Here is a 21,362-nt window from a genome sequence, read left to right as displayed (position 1 = left end):
ATCTGTTTTGATGGATCACAAAACAGATTTTTTATTAAGAAGTAAATCACTGGTAGGTCACCCTGATTAGTTAAGAGTAATTGTTTACGACTTACATAGATGATTTGGAGTTGGGGACCAAGTGTAGTGGGTCGAAATTCACAGATGACACTAAGATGGGTGGAAGAGCAAAGTGTACAGAGGATGCTGAAAGTCTGCAAAGGGATATAGATAATTCAATTGAGTGGGCGAGGGTCTGGCAGATGGAGTACAATGTTAGTAAATGTGAGGTCATCCATTTTGATAGGAATAACAGCAAAATGGACTATTATTTAAATTGTAAAAAAATTGCAGCATGCTGCTGTGCAGAGGGACCTGGGTGTCCTTGTGCAGGAATCTCAAGGAGTTGGTTTGCAGCAGGTAATTAAGAAAGCAAATGGAATTTTGTCCTTCATAGAACATAGAACATAGAACATAACAGCGCAGAACAGGCCCTTCGGCCCACGATGTTGCGCTGACCAGTTAAAAAACAATGACCCACTAATCTAAACCAATCCCTTTTCGTCCATAAACCTATCCACGGATCTCTTAAATGCCCCCAAACTAGGTGCATTTACAACTGCAGCAGGCAGGGCATTCCAATCCCTCACCACCCTCTGGGTAAAGAACCTACCCCTGACATCCGTCCTATAACTACCCCCCCTTAATTTAAAGCCATGCCCCCTCGTGCTAGCTTTCCCCATCCGAGGAAAAAGGCTATCACTATCCACCCTATCTAAACCTCTAATCATCTTATATGTTTCAATAAGATCCCCTCTTAGCCACCTTCTTTCTAGCGAAAACAACCCCAAATCCCTCAGTCTCTCCTCATAGGACCTCCCCTCCATACCAGGCAACATCCTGGTAAACCTCCTCTGCACCCTCTCCAAAGCCTCCACATCCTTCCTGTAATGTGGGGACCAGGACTGCACACAGCACTCCAAGTGCGGCCACACCAGAGTTGTGTACAGTTGCAACATGACGCTGCGACTCCTAAATTCAATCCCCCTACCAATAAACGCCAAGACACCGTATGCCTTCTTAACAACCTTATCTACTTGATTCCCAACTTTCAGGGATCTATGTACACATACACCTAGATCCCTCTGTTCATCCACACTATTCAAAGTCCTCCCGTTAGCCTTATACTCAACACATCTGTTATTCCTACCAAAGTGAATTACCTCACACTTCTCCGCATTAAACTCCATCCGCCACCTCTCGGCCCAGCTCTGCAACCTGTCTAAGTCTCCCTGCAAACTATGACACCCTTCCTCACAATCTACCACACCTCCGACTTTGGTGTCATCAGCAAATTTACTAATCCACCCAACTATACCCTCATCCAGATCATTAATAAAAATTACAAACAGCAGTGGCCCCAAAACAGATCCCTGATGCACACCACTCGTAACCGAACTCCATGACGAATATTTACCATCAACCACCACCCTCTGTCTCCTATCTGCTAGCCAATTCCTGATCCAATTTCCTAGACTACCCTCAATCCCATACATCTGCATTTGCTGCAGAAAATTTTTCATTGCTAGAGAGATGGAGTTCAAAAACAGTGAGATTATGTTGCAGCTGTTTAAAGTGCTGGTGAGACCACATCTGGAGTACTGTGTACAGTTTCGGTCTCCTTACTTGCAAAAGGATATACTGGCAGTGGAGGGGGCACAGAGGAGATTCACTAAGTTGATTCCAGAATTGAGAAGGTTGGCTTATGAGGAGAGACTGAGTAGATGGGGCTATATTCATTGGAATTCAGAAGAATGAGGGAGATTTTATAATAACATATAAGATTATGAAAGGGATAGACAAACTAGAAGCAGGGAAGTTGTTTCCACTGGCGGGTGAAACTAGAACTAGGGGGCATAGCCTCAAAATAAGGGAAAGCAGATTTAAGACTGAGTTGAGGAGGAACTTCGTCACACAAAGGGTTGTGAATCTGTGGAATTCCCTGCCCAGTGAAACAGTTGAGGCTACCTCATCGAACGTTTTTAAGGCAAGGATAAATAAATTTTTGAACAGTAAAGGAATTAAGGGTTACGGTGAGCGGGCAGGTAAGTGGAGCTGAGTCCACGAAAAGATCAGCCATGATCTTATTGAATGGCAGAACAGGCTGAAGGGGTCAGGTGGCCTACTCCTGCTCCGAAGTCTTACGTTCTTATTAATCCCCCTGACATGTATAGTCCAAGGCTGGAAAATCCCACCCGAGGTCAATGGATATTTGCATGGCCTGTATCCCGCCTGCTACAATTCCTGTGGTGTTAGGGACGGGAAAATTATACTCTGAGGGTCAAGTTAGCATGGCCAATCAAATGAACCCACACATCTTTGGACTGTGGGAGGAAACCGGAGCATCCAGAGGAAACCCACGCAGACACAGGGAGAACATACAAACTCCACACAGACACTGACCGAAGGCTGGAATTGAACCGAAGTCCTTGACACTGTGAGGCAGTAATACTAACCACCATGCCACTGTGCCACTCCATGGATGTAAATTGCGTAAGAATTGTACTTACAACATTTCTAAGCGCAGAATCGTTGCTCCAAAGTACCCATCGGAACAGGAATAGGCTTTCCAGTCCTTCAAATCTGTTTCCACAATTAGATCAGGGTTGATTGATGTAGTCACTTGGCTCCACAAGTTAAGAACAAACTACTGATGTTAATTAACAAACAACAATTATTTACAGGATTATGCAGATTCAATGCTTCCAGACATGACTCTAGGATTTAACTGCTGGGACAAGCCCAGACAAATTGGAGTGAAGTCCAATTTGGCTCCCAGTTGGTCAGCCTGAATCATGTGACCATTTTAAAAGATTGGCTATTAAAAGGGGCAGACACCCCAATTTGTATCTGAACACCTTCCATTCACCAGAGGAAACATCATCTCTCCTTTTACAGTATCATTATCTCAGCTGATCTTTATAAATTGGCTATGTTTAAACTGTCTTCTTTAATACAAGCTAAAATGCAGTAGTTTGGATAGGAGAATGGGACCTTCTATGGGATCTGCCTGGAGGTAAACCCATGTAACTGGCTTATTAAGGAGACAAAGGGCCTTATTCCATCATTCTGATTCAGAGTACTGTGCGGACTTGAAACTGGGAGTGTTTCAGTATCGACTTTTAGACCCGTTCTGAGGCGCTCCCATACACACTCTGCCTGCAAAAAATATCAGCGATTCCAAATTGTGGGTGGGGCTTAATGTGCCCAAAACCCTGCAGCTCCAATCGGCGCCTCCAACTGCGTATACGCAGCAAAAAAAGATAGAACGTCGGTCCCCAGCCACATCTCTCCCAGACCGGAAAATGCCTCTCCCTGGCCCCCACAGGCATTGCCCCACCCCCACAACATTACTGACCCCCTTATCCCACCCCCCCCCACCTCCCTGCCACTCAGACCAATCACAGGACCCTCCCCCTTCCCCCTCACTGATCTCAAGCAGAGAGCAGTCGGATGCTGGCACCTACCTCCTCACTAACTGGAGTGCCCGAAAAAGGGTGCAATGCGATGGTAAAATCAGGCCTAGAAACACATTTTGAAACTTACTCAAAGTCGGGTGTAAAGATTAACACCTTGTCACAAAAGAGACGGTTGTTTTTACTGTCCACAGATTCAAACTCTCAGGGCCCGCGTTGCACCCATTTTCGGGTGCAAAAACTTGGTAAAGTCGGGCATGAGGTGAGCAGTGCGATCTGTGCCCGCCTCCACGCCAGTTGGCCCTTTACCAAGGCCCAAAAAATGGGACTGCACCCGAAACAGGCACAACGGCCATTTAAATGTATTTGCATGCATTTAAATTGACTAAATGGGCTGCATGCCCAACTTTATTGGCACTTCCCCCTTTACCACCGTGTTCACCCTTCCAGAATCAGCGTGAAACAAATATACTCCATAGAAGTCTGATTCAGGTGCTCTAGTTAATAAGAAGTAGGTGCCGAGTGTCCGACAGCTCTCTACTGGAGATCGTTGGAGGGAAAGGGAGGTCCGCTGCCACTCTGCCTGTGATCAGTAGAGGAGAGGGGGGGTCTGCTGCCACTCTGCCTGTGATCAGTTGGGAGGGGGGGGAGGTGAAGGGGGGGTCCGCAGCCATTCTGCTTGAGATCAGAGAGGGAGAAGAGGGGTCCACTGCCACTCTGCCTGTGCTAAGTGGGGGAGAAGGGGGTCCACTGCCACTCTACCTGAGGTCAGTGGAGGGGAAGGGCCCATGGTCGGTCTGGACGGTGGGGGATGGGGGGATAAGGGAGTCAGTAATGTTGTGGGGTTGGGGCAATGTCTGGAGAGGCCAGAGGAAGGCATTATTCTGACTGGGAGCGATGTGGCAGGAAAGCAGCATTCTATCATTTTTTTTCTGTGCATGCGCAGTTGGAGGCGCCAATCGGAGCTGCAGTTTTTTGGGCACATTAAACCCCTCTCATAGGCTTTTGCTCACAATTCAGAATCACCGATATTTTTGCAGGCAGAGTCCATATGGGGGCACCTCGGAGCAGGTCTAAAAGTTGCATCTGAAACACTCCCAGTTTCAAGTCTGCCCAGCCCTTAGAATCAAAATGGTAAAATAGGGCCCTCAGAGTCAGTCCGATCAGGGAATGTGGGGGAGAAGACCAAAAGCAAGTGCTGGATAGGAGAGAAGGACTGCTTTTTGGGTTAACCATCAAAGGCAGGACTGGCGATGACAGAACCCCTGTTCAAAAAAACAAAGATTGTGGAGAGTTAAAAACCAAAGAATCACAGAGGATACCTTACTACTAGTAGTCCATTCAATTATGCTCAAAAGACTGGGGGATTTGTTTAAGTGGGCACTGGAAGATTCATGTTGGTGGAGCAGGGTGAAGAGATCCTAGTAAAACCAAGAGGAGCTTTGCACTTTAAAAATAAAACTACATTTCTGCTGAGAGCATTGTATAATGTAAAAATGTGGCTTGGGTTTTCGGTTGTGTTAGGAAGTTAATAGGCATGATTTGGAGATGCCAGCTTTGGACTGGGGTGGATACATTAAGAAGTCTCACAACACCAGGTTAAAGTCCAACAGGTTTATTTAGAAACACGAGCTTTTGATGACTCACCTCAGGAAGGAGCAGTGCTCTGAAAGCTCATGATTCCAAATAAGCCTGTTGGACTTTAACCTGGTGTTGTAAAGTTAATAGGGAACATCTTTTCTATAATTTAGCATATTGCTTGCCCTCTAGGCAATGTTTAGTCTATATTGATTTTAATTTATTTGTTATAGTAAAAGTCTTTAAACAAAAATGCTTGTCCAATTCTTTGAGATAATTGCTGGGAAAGTCAGATCTTTTTAAAGTTATTAGCCTCTTTTGTGCTTAAATTATTTTACCATTTTGAACACTTCCATACCTTTTGTTATGAAGTCTAACATTTCATTTCTTTAATCGTTTATTTTTTGTATCTGTCTGCGAGCTTTTTGTGCTTTCTCTACTTGAACCACTCTGCTCATCCACTGCTCTGAGAGGCAGTGCTGGTGAGGAAGGACAGTAAGTGATAGGGTAGGAAACTCCTGGCCACAATCGAAGACATTCCATTTCTCTGGTAAATACAACAACACGGCGAGGTTAGGCATTTGTGTCATGCTCCTGTTCCGGGTTAGAAGGAAAGGTGCTGAATCAACTGTCTGTGTTGACCAATGCATCTACCAGTAATCCATTCATCTGTATGAAGCACAATGCCTTTGAGTGCGGAAGCTAGAATCATTGAGTTATAGAGTCCCTGCGGTACAGAAGGAGGCCATTCAGTCCAGGAGCTTATGTTAGACTGAAAAATAATAAACTCAAATAAAGTTGAGCGTGTTGGTGAATGGTCCTGCCTTTGATATCCCCAACACTACCGAATATATTGGCTGCAAGAGTGTCTTGCTGTATCTGACATAATTTACTGATTTCCTTCTCAGATTTTCTTACTTGATGCAAATATTATTAATATTGTGCTGATCTTACAGTGGTGAAATGGGTATCTAAGCAACCAATGTGGCAGATAGAATCATAGAATCCTTACAGTACAGAGGGTGGCCATTCGGCCCATTGAATCTATACTAACAACAATCCTGCCCAAAACAGTAGCCCCGTAATCCACGTATTTACTGTGCTAGTCCCCCTGACACTAACGGGCAATTTATCATAGCCAATACACCTAACCCACAGGAGGAAATCGGAGCACCCGGAGGAAACTGACGCAGACATAAGGAGAATGTGCAAACTCCACATCGACAGTCATCCAAGGCCGGAATTGAACCCGGGCCCCTGGCGCTGTGAGGCAGCAGTGCTAAGCACTGTGCTACTGTACTGCCCAGAAATGCGTCATCCACTGATTGGGTAGAGGCTTCAGATTTGATGCTCTGCATTCATCCCCAGAATCACACGTTAAGTCTTTACATTTATAAATAGGGGGCCTGAGCACTTGCTTGAGACTCCCATCTTGAAATTAGCGTGTGCTGAATGCAGCAGAATCGGCCTCCATTCAGCCTAAAAACTGGATATTAAGGGGGCTGCAAATTCTGTAGTAATTTGCCTCAGGCCCTCAACCCACCCTCAAGACCAGTATCCATTATTAACTATTGGATTATATGCTCAAAAATCCCATCACTGTGTTTCAGCAACAAGCTAGTAAAACCATTGGACCTATAAGTACATCAAAAGAATGGATTTGGAATTGAAGAATGCAACTTGGGTGGCACAGTGATTAGCACTGATGCATCTCCACGCCAGGGACCCGGATTCAATTGCCGGCTTGGGTCTCTGTCCGAGTGGAGTTTCCTTCGGGTGCTCCGGTTTCCTCCCATAGTCCAAAGATATGTGTGTTAGGTGGATTGGCTATGCTAAATTGCTCCTTCATGTTAGGGGGACTAGCTAGGGTAAATGCATGGAGTTATGGGGATAGGGGCTGGTAGGGATTGTGGTCGGTGCAGACTCGATGGGCCAAATGGCCTCCTTCTGCACTGTAAGATTCTATGATTCTATAACTGACAAAGACCAGCTCAAGGGCACCCAGGTTCCCAAGATTTGAATTAAAACAAAGGCCAATATAAAATCTGCTATTGTATAGGCTGAGGACAGGATTGGGCTCGTATACTGTGCTATAAACTTCAGACATGCCATACTCAAACAACATGGAGTCTACCACTGCTTCAGGTATGATCAGATGGATTAACTGTTCAGAGTGCATTTACAGAATGTACAGAAGATGTGAATGTGCAGCCTCAGAGTTAATTACCTGGACAGTGAAACAGGAGATTTTTCTGTGAGGAATATCTCCTTCCAATCTTCCAGTCGCTCCTTGTGAAAGAAAATAAATGTTGGATGCCGGGATTATATAACTTCCAGTAAATGAGCATAATCTCATTATAAATCCTGTGAGACGACCATTATTTCAGGTGATCCTGATAGGAAGTGTGGATAATGAAATTCCGATATGACCCACATTAACAGTGTCTGTGTGCAAGAGTACATGAAAGATGTACCCCTTCCTTCCCCAGTTTACAAATTCAAAGGCTGAAGGGTATAAATTTGCATTTCAAGCACTCCCACCTTTAATAGTCATTGCTTGCTGCTTCTGATGTGCAGGTTAGGTTGATTGGCCATGCTAAGTACTGTTAGTGGTACTTGCAGGGTTAATATGTGGATTACAGGGATAGACCCTGGGGTGGGATTGTTGGCAGTGCAGACATAATGGGCCGAATGGCCTCTTCCGCACTGTATGGATTCTATCATTCTATGATCAAAAGGAGACAAAGTCTGTATGAACATCAATTGATACTGGTAAAACGGTCATACTATATCTCACTGAGTATTGATCACAAATTTCCAATGTGATAATGCCTTACATTCTTGTATTTGAGAGCATTAAACACACACACACTGTTGCGATGGCTATGTAAACGCCTTTTAATAATCTTAGATTTGCAAGCACAACTATAAAAAGCAATAAAGTAAAAACAGAGGCACAGATTTGGAAGTAAATTTGCAACCTAGCATGGAGCATGTTTTAAATAATGAAACCTGCTAATTCCCAATGACACTGTTGATTGATGTGCAATCTGAAATAGCTGAAAAATGCAAATCACCAAATGTTCCTTTAATGCAAAACATGGGGGCAATCAATAAAAATTAAAGTGTGTTGCCATTAAATTGGTCTCAACTCAGCTCAGCATCCCACCCCCACAAGTAAAGCCCTTAGCATTAGGCAGAATTTCATCTGTGTCTAACTTGCGCTGAGCTGACAGGGCATCCTTCGCTTTTATGCTTTGTCAAAGGGAGGAGACCCATCTGAAATATTGAGAAATCGCAGTAATCCACTTTTTTTTTCCCTTTCAGTTAATTCAGGAATGGGGAAAGCTTAAGACGCTGGAGCTGTCTTTGCCAGCACAAACCAATTAGTCACCTAAAACTACGTGTATATGATCTTCCCTGAGTACCTCAGTTGATTACTCTAATTAATTTTGCATTGATCCCCATAGATTGAAGAGAAAGAAACCCCATCACTCTGTGGAGTGAGATAGATGCCCTGCCACTCAAGGAGTACAGCACTGGAGGAGGCGAGCTCCACAACATATGCCTGACAGCTTCCTAATATAGTCAGAACTTGCACAGCCTGAGAACGCTGCCTGTCTGTGAACATAACATAATTTCATAAATTATGAATTGCATAAATACATTCATGTTACAGATATCTGCAACTGCTAATATTTATACTACAAATTATATTTTACATAGTATGTATATGTACATACATTCATATGCCCAAAGTGGCATAGTGGGCATTTATTGTCCATCCCTAACTGCCCTTGAGATGTGATGGTGAAACATTGCAGTCCATGTAGCGTAGGTGCACCCCCAGTGTTGGTGGGGAGGGAATTCCAGGATTTGCATCCAGCGACAGTGAAGGAATGGGGATATGGTAGTGTGTGGCTTGCCAGTAGCTTGCAAGTGGTGGTGTTCCCATGCATCAGCTGCTCTTGCCCTCCTAGGTAGTAGAGATTGCATGTGCACCGCTGCCTCACAGAACCAAGGACCCAGGTTTAATTCTGACCTCAGACGACTGCATGGAGTTTGCACATTCTCTCCATGTCTGCATGGGTTTCCTCCAGGTGCTCCAGTTTCCTCCCACACTCCAAGATGTGCAGGTTAGGTTGAATGGCCATGCTAAATTGCCCCTTAGTGTCAGGGTGATTGGTCGGGTGGATATGTGGGGATGCGTTCTGGGTGAAATTGTTGTGTGTGGTTTGGCAGCAACTTGCAGCCACTTTTGTCCTTTTAGGTGGCAGAGGCCGTATGTTTTGAAGGTGTGGTTGAAGAAGCCTTGGTGAGTTGTTGCGGTGCATCTAAGAGGTTATACAAACTGCTACTACTGTGCATTGGTGGTGGAGGGAGCGAAAGTTTGTGGATGAGGTGTCAATCAGCAGGCTGCTTTGTCCTGGATGCTTTAGAGATAGAATTTATTTATTATTGTCACAAGTAGGCTTACATTAACACTGCAATGAAATTGCCACATTCCGACGCCTGTTCGAGTACACTGAAGGAGAATCTAGCATAGCCAAGGCACCAAACCAGCATGTCCTTCAGATTGTGGGAGGAAACTGGAGCACCTGGAGGAAACCCACACAGACGCGGGGAGAATGTGCAAACTGAACACAGACAGTGACCCAAGCTGGGAATCAAAGCCCGGTCCCTGGTGCTATGAGACAGCAGTGCTAACCATGGTGTGCTGATGGTGTTGGAGCTGCACTCATCTAGGCAAGGGAAGGGTATTCCAGTATTTCACTGATCTCCAACAGCCCTCTCTGCACCAAAGGTCTGGCCTGTCACTGCTTCCAACTGCTGTGAAAATGTGTCAGTGGGGTGCTGTCACAATGTGACTCCAAATCTAATCTAGAAACATGACTCACTCAGGGTGTGTGTCTCTACACTTTTAGAAGATGCAGGTGATGCAGTGACAGGTCTGCTCCATATGATACCTCATCATCCTCCTCTGGGATAGCCTAGGGGCTTCAGGCTTACCTTGGCTCTGCTGGTCTGTCTGAACCAATAGGAGAGAGAAGATAGATTTAATTCACAAAGATGCTGTAATAACTCCACGGAGGTGGAAGTCCGTCACCAAGTTACTTTATTTACACCATACATTTGTACACAGCTAGCTCTCCACTTGGCCCCTGCTGAATGCAGGTTGGGAGTCTGACAGACCTGCTTTAAATAGGGAACATGAGGGTCCTTGGTTTAACCATCAATTAAGACTCATCAGGTATCTCTTTTTGCATAGAGTCATCAGGCATCTCTTTTCATATCAACCAAATAAACTAACTCAAATTAACTGAAGGACAAATTAAAAGGGGCAGTTCCCCAAAAAGGAGAGGGAGTAGCCCGAACAAAAAACAATATCAAAAGGAAACTTAAAATATCAAAATAAAATGTGATTATCAGGGTCAGTAATGCACTCCAGCCCCTGCGGTGCCCAACGTGCGCGGAAGGCGCATAGACTCATCAGGTAGTTCATACTCTGGGAAGCTAACCTCATTAGCCTGGCTGAAGTCATCATAGGCACAGAGTAGAACATCGCCTGTTACCCACTGAGGACGTCAGGGTACAATGAGCTAATGGAGGGGTCACCCATATTGGCTTGCAGAAAGATTCCAATCATGTCTTTACCACAGGAACGAAGGGGCGATGGGGAGCTCTGGTGTTGAGAGCACTCGCAGGCTCTGTGACATGTCTCTCTGAGTCTTATTCCCATATCTGGATGGGCTGACCGCTTTGGAGGATGGTTATCTGACCCCATCTGGACAACCTGCAGTGCACCAATCAGATGCTATAATCTCAGACTGGGAATAAATGTGAACTAGCTCTGTACAAATTGATGCTCAATACAATTCCTCTCAGCCACATCTACTCTGTTCTCTTTGAGCAGGAGGAGTTAAGGCACAACCTGCGAGAGCGGGAGCAAAGACGGGAGGGTGGGGGGTGTGGGGGAGGTAGGCCACATCAGATGGAAGTGGGCAGCCTAGTTGGCGGAGTAGAGGGGGACTGGACCATCGGAGATGGAGTGATTGGCATGCAACCTTCATCCAGTAAAGATCTTGGTTTGTCAAAGAAACCTTAGAGCCAACGGCACCACCATGTTGGAGGCAGCTCTTGCATTCACTTACTCTCTCCAGTCACTTACAGGTGCTACCAGGAAGAAGGCAAAGGCCCACAAGAAGCTCTGTCCGAAGCCAAATCAAGCCCAACCCCAGAGAGCCACTCGCCATCCTGACTTGGAAAGATATTGCTTTTTCTTCACTGGGTCTAAATCCTGGAATTGCCACCCCAACAGCACTGTGTGTATCTACACCTCAGGGACTGCAGTGGTTCAAAAAGGCAGCTTAGAAACTCCTTCTCAAGGCCAACCAGTCATAGACAATAAATGCTGTCCAAGGCAACAACACGCACACCCAGTAAATTTATTGAAAACAAGAGGAGCGAGAGCATCAAGAACAGCAAAGTGCAACTGTGCAGGCATCACAACAGACATCTGTACCCTCCATCAGTGCAGAGATATGCACCTTGGAGGGTCTTAGCTCTAGTTAAGCCATAACCAGTGAGAGATGGAGAAGATGGGAGGCAGTTGACCACACCTGAAGGAAGTGATCTCACACCCTAGAGGTCAGGGTGATGTGCCCACAGTTGGAGGATGCAGAGTCATCTGATGTCACCGGCATTCGCTGGGAAAGAGGCATCGACAACATTCAAGTTCAATGACAGGTCATTGGAATCGACTGTCCAAATGATGCTGGAGAGTCAGCTGAGGTGGGGGAGCATCAGGCAGAGGCCCTCAGCAGGGTGGCACACAAGGTGGAGAAGACTGTCCACCTGCTGTCTGGTGAAGGGGTGCCAACATGTGCAGTCGTGTGTGAGCTTTCGCAGTGTCTGTGCGAGAGCAGGTTGGGGTACCTCAGCGTCCCTCCAGATGCCACTTCCCCTCAAGGACTTAGGCAGGGGCCAAAGGGAGGAGGATGGTCATGACATCCACACACAACTCTCAGATGTTGTCCAGTCTTTCCCAATTCTCTTTGCCTGTGCCCTCTCAATCTCACCCTCTGTCACAGCAGAGGGAACAGCTGCCCAACAGCTGGACGGCCAAAGTAAACCAGGGTCTTCCAGGCCTCAGCTCTCCAGAAGATAGCTGTCAAGGTCATCCAAGTCAACAGGGTCAAACGATGAGTAGGCTGACCGCACCTCTGCTGTGGATGTTGGGGCTGCAATCAGCAATAGCGAGAAAGGAACATTGAGAACTGCTATTGCTTGGTGCACTATTAAATGTCACAAATATCAAACTTTAGTAAATATATTCACTTCAGTTTAATAACATCTGATGTGTTGTTTTAGTGTAGTCCTGCAGGATTAGCACTCTCCCTCATTGCCACTCATCTTCCTGGGGACACCCAGAATAGGGCGAATGCAGGGAGGGAAGACATTTACCAGGTCACTTGTGAACCATGTGTAAGAACTCTCCTACACACACTCAACATTTGGCCTTCGAACTCTCATGGGTCCCAGGCTCTAGCAATGGGAATACTACACGCTGGAGTTCCTCTCCAGTTGAACTGATCTGCATCTCCTTCCACCCTCAATGATCGAACCCCCATGTAGCATCTCCAGATCTCTAGCACTGAGGCTCTGTATAGTTGCAAGCAGGCCAGAAATGGTGAGAGTGACATTCTACCCTCCTTCAAACACATTCTCCCTGCAACTCACCAAGTCACCTGCACCCTATCCCTCTATAATCATTGACCGTCTCCTGCACCCTCGTTTCAATTCTGTCTTCCACATCATCACCATTCAGTGCGTCCCCCCCTCCCCCACACCATCACCTTCAGAAATGTGAAGATTAACATCGAAGTCCCTGAGAATCCCACCTCCATTATCATTGACTTTCCCACCTTCATCCTGACCACCTTGGAATCTGTGTCCATCTCCACATTCCCACCAACAATCTTCAAACCTTTCACACAGCATTGCACTCCCACCCAACTGGCTCCCTCTGCCCTTGTAACCATCACCATATTTACCCTCAGTTGTACCCCAGGAATCCACCACTGACATCACTGAACCACCTCAGAGCCCAATAAATCCCTCCCCAATACTCCTTCCAACCTGCACAAGCCCCAACCCCACCTGTTATTCATCCTGGCCCTTATCCCCTTCCTACTCCATTCCAGCTGACAGTGAGAAATGTCCTCTGATTGCTTCTTATACCAGCACTGCTGACCTTCCCCTCCTGAATGACACACCCCCTCTTCATTTCTCTCCAAACTTTCTTTCTCCATTACACACAGCCTACCTTCCCCGCAACCCCCAACAGACCCTCACACCCCAACTGGAGCATTTGCAGCATTCTACCAATAGCTGGAGGGTCTGATCCCTGGTCTAGGTCCACAGTTAGAGACTGATACCTGGGCGCCATTCCGATATGAACAGCAAGGCGAGAAGGGAGTTAGAGTCATAGATGTTTACAGCATGGAAACAGGCCCTTGGCCCAATTTGTTCAAGCCATGCTTTTTTTTTAAACCTCTAAGCCAGGCCCAATTGCCTGCATTAGGCCTATATCACTCTATGCCCATCTTACCCAAGTGACTGTCTAAATGCTTTTTAAAAGACAAAATTGTACCTGTCTCTACTACCAACTCTGGCAGCTTATTCCAGACACTCAGTACCCTCTGTGTGAAAATATTGCCCTTCTAGATCCTTTTGTATCTCTCCCCTTAAACCTATGCCCTCTAGTTTTAGGCTCCCCTACCTTTTGGAAAAGATGTTGACTATCTAGTTGATCTATGCCCTTCATTATTTTATAGACCTCTATAAGATCACCTTTAAATCTCCTACGTTCCAGGGAAAAAAGTCCCAGTCTATCTTTATAACTCTATCAAGTCCCAGTAGCTTCCTAAGAAACATTTTCTGCACTCTTTCTCGTTTAATAAAATTCTTTCTATAATAGGGCGACCAGAACTGTACCCAGTTCGTATTTAAACAGTGAAGCGGGCCAAGATTTAAGCATTGAGGAGAATCGGGAGTTCAAATTCAAAGAGGGGGAGAGCCGGGAGTAAAATTTAAACATCGATGGGAGCTGGGAATTCAGATTCAAACAGGGAGAAGCTCCGGGATTTCAGTTTTAAGCAATGAGAATTCAGACTCAAACAGCGAGGAGAGCCAGGAGTTCAGATTTAAAAGAACAAGGAGAGTCCGGAATTCAGAATTTAAACAGTCAGCAGATATGGGAGTTCAATTTAAACATCACAGAGAGCCAGGAATTCAGTTTTAAACAGTGAGGAGAGCCGGGAGTTCAGGTGTAAAACAGTGACGATGGAAGGGTGTTCAGATTTAAACAGCAAGTACACCCGGGATTTGAGATTTAAATGGTGAGGCGAGACGGGAATTCAGATTTAAAAAATGAAGAAAGCCAAGAATTTTAATTTAAAATAGTGAAGACAGGGCCTGGAGTTGAGATTTTGTAGGAGGAAATAAATGAACTGAGTCTTCTGAGACTGTAAAACTTCAACAAAAATGCCTTTATTCAGCATGCAGGCGGGAGAGCAGAACTCTTGGCTGTAACTACAGCTTGCTTCTAAGCTACTCTACTGAGCATTGGCTCTTAGATTCTTATGCCCCTTTCTTTACATTACAAAGAGCTACATTTACATCAGATCATCATATTGTTCCAGTTCTGTCTTTGATTGCATTATGCAGTTCCATTGTCTTATGTGCTTTAGTTTTTAATCATTTTCTGGACATTTCGGGCCCGATTTTACCAAAACTTCGCACCCGTTTTCAGTAAATTCAGGTGTCGGGCCTGCAACATGATCTGCACCTGAAACCGGTTTGGGCACATGTTCGATCTATGCCCCAATCGGGTGGTGCGATTATTTTAATGCATATGCACGCCTAACTCTACCACCAAATCCCACTTTACCATCTTTGGATCCATTTCAGATCTGCGCTGTTACCTGAAGAATAAAAATCCGAGGCGGGTTCCTGTTCTGCAGGGGAACCTCTGAAGTCCACCCTCCTCAAACACCCTTCGCAGACCCCCCACTAACCACCGCGGCTGACCTGCCCACCCCACGATCAGAACCCCCTGGGAGGCAGGCCCTCCCTCGGCAGAGCACACCCCCCCACAATCCAGCCCCCCACCCCCCCAAGGAGGCAGCCCTCCCCCACGGTCAGACCCCCACGAAGGCAGCAGCCCTCCCCATGCCCCGCAATATCAGACCCTGCTCCACAGTCAGACACCCCAGCGATCAGAACCCCCTGGGAGGCAGCCCCGCACCCCCCCCCGCCACCCCCCACCCAGCAGAGCACACCCCCAACCTACCTTAATTGCTGCTGTCCCTCCACCATCCTTCTGACCTGCACTCGTTGATGTGGAGATGCCAGCGTTAGACTGGAGTAATCACAGTAAGAAGCCTCACAACACCAGGTTAAAGTCCTGTTGGAGTTTAACCTGGTGTTTTGAGACTTCTTACTGCACTCATCGGACAGCCTGCAGCACCTTCCTGGCCTTCCGCTGGCGTCTGCCGGAGTGGGGGGGGGGTGGGCTCAGATGGCTCTCTGGTTGGTGGGGGGGCGGTGGTGGGTGGTGGAGATTCTCCCAAGTCCATCTTCCCCCCATCCTCCAAAGGCTGTTGCTTTATTGTTTTCCATATCCAGTTTCATGAGTGCTTTCTTCATCGACAGTTTACTCAGAAGTAAAGGTATCTTGACACAACATCTGTGCTAATTGAATGATTCACTCCTGCAATATTGCAAGAGATCACCACTTGTTTCAGTGACTTCAGGGTATTAACATTCCCAAACTTGAAATCTGTGGGAATTCCAAATTCTTTAACCTTGTTCCAATTTTAAGCCTTTAAAGAGACCAGGTAACATATTAACCTGTCAATTCCACACCTGGTAGATGTGCAGTCTCTGTCCATTTCAGCACAATTAAAGGACTCTGCAACCAAAACTCATTACAGGAGTAAAACTTCTCATTAATAAGACAACGTTTCTTTCTGTTCATTATCTTTCATCTTCTGATTCTTCCGTGTCATGAATAGCTTTAAACACTATTAGATTGTTTTGGACAGTTGAAAGCATGATGAAATTTAGAGTTACACCAAAAACAGTGATTTATCATACCCTTGGCATTTCTGGGGTTAATTTTCCTGTTACCATTCTCCGTGTCCTTCCTCCTGCTATAAGTGTTGAAGGGGTTTCTGTTCTCATAATTCCTGGACCTCAATCTTCTGCCATACTCTCACAGCCTGCTTGTGCCTGTACGATCTCACCATCCTGTTAACAGTGTACCTTTCACATTCTGTTTTATCATTGACTGACCCATTTGTGTCATAAAAGCCACAGAGATAGAATGTTTCCCTAAGAAAAATTTTGAGGCCACTGACATTTGATCAAATAAGGTATTTTTATCTGTAAACTTAACTCCTGTCAAAACCAGGAGCCTGTCCATACTGGTAGCTTTAGCACAGTCCAGTAACTTAAATGCCAACACAGACTGGGGAAATTCCAGGCAGTGTTTTTACAGCCTTTCATATATTCTAAATTCCATCACAAATTCTTCAATAGAACTATCCTCCAATTTCCAAAATCTATCAAATTCAGACCAGGCTTCATACACACTTAATAAGTCATCCTTTTGATAAACCTTATCCATAAAGTTTACTAAGTTACCCAGACCTTCTTCCGAGTTCAAATGTTTAACTCTAATTCAGAAAATACTTTCCATCCGATTTTACTTCAATACGGTAAAGAAAGAGCCAAGGCCATACCTTGTTTCATTTTCCCCCAAAGCAGTTACCATAATTCACATGATGACTTCACTTCTCCATTGGTCATAAGGTTCAGTTTCTGAAAATAATGGTGGATAATCATATCCTGACGCTTTTACAGCCGGTTCCACCATTTTGATGTCACCTACTCACTTCTTTATTGACTTAGTATTTGAATGCAGTCTTCCTTTATTTTCCACCAAAAAAGTCACAACCTGCAGCCCTTTACTTGGAGCCAACAACCATCCTCCACTACCACTGTTTGAGCCTCTAGGCTGCTATTCAGTAAAGGAGATACAAGTTCTTCTTCTTCATAACTATTACTTTATTACTCTGATCCAACTCCACATAAAATTCTCCATCACACCTAGTGCCGCATGTGGCCCCTTTATATCAGTGACTTCTACTGACATCAAATTAGAACGAACAAGGAATTCATTTTAAACAGTGAGAAGATCCGGGATTTCAGTTTAAACTCCCAATGGAGCCAGGAGTTCAGGTTTAAATACTGAGGAGAGCCGGGAATTATATTTAAAACATTGAGTAGAACCTGGAGTTCAAATTCAACCAGTGAAGAAAGCCAAGAGTTCAGATTTAAACAGTGAAGAGAGCCAAGAGTTCAGATTTAAACAGTGAGGAGAGCCAAGAGTTCAGATTTAAACAGTGAGGAGAGCCAAGAGTTCCGATTTAAACAGTGAAGAGAGATAAGAGCTCAGATATAAAAAGTGAAGAGAAACAGGATTTCAGGTTTCAAACAGTGAGGGGAGCTAGAATTTCAGGTTTAGCAGTGTGGAGAGATGAGAGTTCAGCTTAAAAAGAGCAAACTTTAAACAGTGAAACGAGCCGATAGTTAAGATGTAAAACGGTGAAGAGAGACAGCAGTTCGTTTTAAAAACAGTGAGGTGTTATACAGCTTTAATTTAAACACCTTCCAAGCATTCCAGTTTAATAAGACAAACAAGGACAGTAATTTATTTATTTATTTAACACTTCTAGCACCAACTCAAGCACAAACAGTTGCAACTCTTTACACAAATTAACTCCAACCGAACATTAACTTTCAACTGAACTTTAACTCTTAAATTACACTTTAACTGAACATCAAATTTAACTATTTAGAAAATAGATGTTACTGAGTTTAGCAAAATCTTGGCCAAGAAATATCCTCAGTGTAGATTCTATCTTCTTCTACTCTGAAGCATCCTTCAGGGCACAAGTCTTCCCGTGGTGGTTGGTCTCTTTGCATTATCACTGCCAAACAAAGGCTCACATGTCCCTTTATCCACAATTATCCATTCAATACCAGAAGATACTCTGTCATCCAGCCAATAAATTGTTACAAAACCCCAACTGCATTGTTCAATTAGGCCAATTAAATGGCCAAATAGTGGCATTGATCACTTCAGCCCTCCTGTCTCTAGGCCTCTTCAGTGCATATTGTTTACATTCCAATGCCCAGATAAGAAACACTGGCTCCAAGAATCATCCCTGCTAAAGACAAGCTGTTAATCTGAAATCTTCCCTCTTTTGCCAAATTCCAGGACACTGGCCACAAGAAATCCCAGCATTGTAAAAAAGACAACTTAAACCAAGAAATCAGGTTTGCGTGATTAAAGATTATTAAGAATATTAAAAGTAAAACGCCATTCAGCCACAGAGGAGAGCCGAGAGTTCAGACTTAAAACAATGAGGCAGCTGGAAGTTCAGATGTAACACAGTGAGTTGTGCTGGAAGTTCAGTTAAAACAGTGAGGAGAGCCAGAGTTTCAGCTTAAACTCTGAGGGGAGCAAGAGTTCAGATTAAGCAGTGAGGGGAGATGGAAGTTCAGATTAAACAGTGACGGGAGATGGGAGTTCAGATTTAAACAGTGAGGGGAGATGGGAGTTCAGATTAAACAGTGAGGGGAGCCGAGAGTTCAGATTTAAACAGTGAGGGGAGCCGAGAGTTCAGATTTAAACAGTGAGGGGAGCCGAGAGTTCAGATTTAAACAGTGAGGGGAGCCGAGAGTTCAGATTTAAACAGTGAGGGGAGCCGAGAGTTCAGATTTAAACAGTGAGGGGAGCCGAGAGTTCAGATTTAAACAGTGAGGGGAGCCGAGAGTTCAGATTTAAACAGTGAGGGGAGCCGAGAGTTCAGATTTAAACAGTGAGGGGAGCCGAGAGTTCAGATTTAAACACTGAGGGGAGCCGAGAGTTCAGATTTAAACAGTGAGGGGAGCCGAGAGTTCAGATTTAAACAGTGAGGGGAGATGGCAGTTCAGATTTAAACAGTGAGGGGAGCCGAGAGTTCAGATTTAAACAGTGAGGGGAGATGGGAGTTCAGATTTAAACAGTGAGGGGGGCCGAGAGTTCAGATTTAAACAGTGAGGAGAGCTGAGAGTTCAGATTTAAACAGTGAGGGGAGCCGAGAGTTCAGATTGAAACAGTGAGGGGAGCTGAGAGTTCAGATTTAAACAGTGAGGGGAGATGGGAGTTCAGATTGAAACAGTGAGGGGAGCTGAGAGTTCAGATTTAAACAGTGAGGGGAGATGGGAGTTCAGATTTAAACAGTGAGGGGAGATGGGAGTTCAGATTTAAACAGTGAGGAGAGATGGGAGTTCAGATTTAAACAGTGAGGAGAGATGGGAGTTCAGATTTAAACAGTGAGGAGAGATGGGAGTTCAGATTTAAACAGTGAGGGGAGATGGGAGTTCAGATTTAAACAGTGAGGGGAGATGTGAGTTCAGATTTAAACAGTGAGGGGAGATGGGGTTCAGATTTAAACAGTGAGGGGAGATGGGAGTTCAGATTTAAACAGTGAGGGGAGCCGAGAGTTCAGATTTAAACAGTGAGGGGAGATGGGGTTCAGATTTAAACAGTGAGGGGAGCCGAGAGTTCAGATTTAAACAGTGAGGGGAGATGGGGTTCAGATTTAAACAGTGAGGGGAGCCGAGAGTTCAGATTTAAACAGTGAGGGGAGATGGGAGTTCAGATTTAAACAGTGAGGGGAGATGGGAGTTCAGATTTAAACAGTGAGGGGAGATGGGGTTCAGATTTAAACAGTGAGGGGAGATGGGAGTTCAGATTTAAACAGTGAGGGGAGCCGAGAGTTCAGATTTAAACAGTGAGGGGAGATGGGGTTCAGATTTAAACAGTGAGGGGAGCCGAGAGTTCAGATTTAAACAGTGAGGGGAGATGGGGTTCAGATTTAAACAGTGAGGGGAGCCGAGAGTTCAGATTTAAACAGTGAGGAGAGATGGGAGTTCAGATTTAAACAGTGAGGAGAGCCAAAAGTTCAGATTTAAACAGTGAGGAGAGATGGGAGTTCAGATTTAAACAGTGAGGGGAGATGGGAGTTCAGATTTAAACAGTGAGGGGAGATGTGAGTTCAGATTTAAACAGTGAGGGGAGATGGGAGTTCAGATTTAAACAGTGAGGAGAGCCAAAAGTTCAGATTTAAACAGTGAGGAGAGCCAAAAGTTCAGATTTAAACAGTGAGGAGAGATGGGAGTTCAGATTTAAACAGTGAGGGGAGCCGAGAGTTCAAATTTAAATAGCGAGTAGAGCCGAGAGTTCAGATTTAAACAGTGAGGGGAGCCGAGAGTTCAGATTTAAACAGTGAGGGGAGATGGGAGTTCAGATTTAAACAGTGAGGGGAGCTGAGAGTTCAGATTTAAACAGTGAGGGGGGCCGAGAGTTCAGATTTAAACAGTGAGGGGAGCCGAGAGTTCAGATTTAAACAGTGAGGGGAGCCGAGAGTTCAGATTTAAACAGTGAGGGGGGCCGAGAGTTCAGATTTAAACAGTGAGGGGGGCCGAGAGTTCAGATTTAAACAGTGAGGAGAGATGGGAGTTCAGATTTAAACAGTGAGGGGGAGCCGAGAGTTCAGATTTAAACAGTGAGGGGAGCCGAGAGTTCAGATTTAAACAGTGAGGGGAGATGGGAGTTCAGATTTAAACAGTGAGGGGGAGCCGAGAGTTCAGATTTAAACAGTGAGGGGAGCCGAGAGTTCAGATTTAAACAGTGAGGGGAGATGGGAGTTCAGATTTAAACAGTGAGGGGAGATGGGAGTTCAGATTTAAACAGTGAGGAGAGATGGGAGTTCAGATTTAAACAGTGAGGGGGAGCCGAGAGTTCAGATTTAAACAGTGAGGGGAGCCGAGAGTTCAAATTTAAATAGCGAGTAGAGCCGAGAGTTCAGATTTAAACAGTGAGGGGAGCCGAGAGTTCAGATTTAAACAGTGAGGGGAGATGGGAGTTCAGATTTAAACAGTGAGGGGAGCTGAGAGTTCAGATTTAAACAGTGAGGGGGGCCGAGAGTTCAGATTTAAACAGTGAGGGGAGCCGAGAGTTCAGATTTAAACAGTGAGGGGAGCCGAGAGTTCAGATTTAAACAGTGAGGGGGGCCGAGAGTTCAGATTTAAACAGTGAGGGGGGCCGAGAGTTCAGATTTAAACAGTGAGGAGAGATGGGAGTTCAGATTTAAACAGTGAGGGGGAGCCGAGAGTTCAGATTTAAACAGTGAGGGGAGCCGAGAGTTCAGA

The sequence above is a fragment of the Carcharhinus amblyrhynchos genome, chromosome 26 (assembly GCF_965287045.1).
Source record: "Carcharhinus amblyrhynchos chromosome 26, sCarAmb.v2.hapA, whole genome shotgun sequence".
NCBI lineage: Eukaryota > Metazoa > Chordata > Chondrichthyes > Carcharhiniformes > Carcharhinidae > Carcharhinus > Carcharhinus amblyrhynchos.
This window is presented reverse-complemented; position numbering follows the sequence as displayed.